This window comes from Cimex lectularius, unplaced genomic scaffold (assembly GCF_000648675.2).
Source record: "Cimex lectularius strain Harlan isolate CLEC.00 unplaced genomic scaffold, Clec_2.1 scaffold572, whole genome shotgun sequence".
Taxonomy (NCBI): domain Eukaryota; kingdom Metazoa; phylum Arthropoda; class Insecta; order Hemiptera; family Cimicidae; genus Cimex; species Cimex lectularius.
The window spans coordinates 5,627-7,183 of NW_019393091.1; positions in this window are offsets into that span (position 1 = coordinate 5,627).

Consider the following 1,557-nt stretch of genomic DNA (forward strand, 5'->3'; position numbering starts at 1 on the left):
TCGTGTCAACCAGAGGAATTCAGAATGACCCGGCTTACTTTCCAAATCCGGAAAAATTCGTTCCAGAAAGATTCAGCCCAAATGAACCTTTTGAATTTTTGAGTTTAATATTTTTTACATTACCTCTCTGATTTTTTGTTTTAATTTAAATATGATTGTAAAGAAAGAGGTCGGCCGCGAGATAAGTTTTGAATAATGTATTTTTCTAAAAAAATTAACCTCAGGTGTGATGAAAATGAGGTGGGCTATATCGTAAATATTATAGAGTAGAAGTGCGTGTCTAGAGTAATTAACTAAGACAGTTTTTTTACGATCCACCACCCTTTTTCCTTCTCCTCTCACCGTCGTCTAATGTAATAAACATTACGCGGCCAAGTTAACATGTTTCTAATTTACACTTTTCACCCAGTTCCACCATCTTCTCATTCTCAACCGGCAACTTATCCCATTTCTTAAAAAGTTGTGCATACCACCTTACGTTAATTCCTTGAGACTAACTTAGAACGAAATGGGGAGAGAGACTTCGTAAGTCTACAGTTGGTGAGACAGTGCCCAGGTCTTGCCCCTCCTTTTTTTTATTCACTTGTGTTCTACTTTTCCCGAGAGCTAATAAATCATACAAAAAATGCTGGTTAATTACTTTGCCTTGATAAAAGATGTTTTTTCTTTCCAAATTTGAATCATTATAATCCTTCTCTTCTGAATAAAAAAGAGTATTCAGAACGCGTAATTACTTTGTTGAAAATAAAGTGAATTATTGGCGGAAAAAATCCAGCATTGACAATTTAGTCACGTTAAAGAATTCATACTTGACAAAGTACGAAATAAATCACCAAAACGTGTAGAAATCAAATTCTTTTTCCAAAGATATATAAAGTATCTAAAAGTCGAGTAATGCCATGGTCAGAAAAGCACTATGTTAGATCTGTATCGATGAAAGCTAAACAGATGTCAGGAATGAAGCTTCAGGTTGTTAATATGGGTTGGAGTTTGATATCATGACCTTTCGTATCAACGGTAGGGTTATTTTTTGATCAGTAACCCACTTTTAACCCTCCTTTTTTTAATCAGTCCCATGATAAATTGAAATTGACCGGTTATGAAGGAATTTCAATATCTTCAGAAAGAAAAGATGAATTTTTGTATTTGTGATATCATTTGATATAGAATGGAAAGAACTATCAAACTATCTAATAAATAAAGCATGACATATTGATGAAGGTACAAAAGAATTCAATTAATTAAGGTTTTAAGTTGAGATAAAAAAGTCAGTGTCACGAGCGGAATTCGAACCCACGACCTTCGGTTTGATACGCCACTACTCTACCACTTGAGCTATCGTGACTTCGATCCCCTCGGGCAATAACTTCTCATTTCAACCCCACCTTTTTGCCATTTTTCAAATGTCGTGTAATCGGATTGGATTCTCGGCGACAAATGAAATGGCCACGGAGAACTTTAGTGAAGTCTACTTCATTTCAGTTCATTAAATTCACTATTTTTCGTGGTCTGCTTGACTAATTAATAACATTCAATTAATTAAGATTTTAAGTTGAG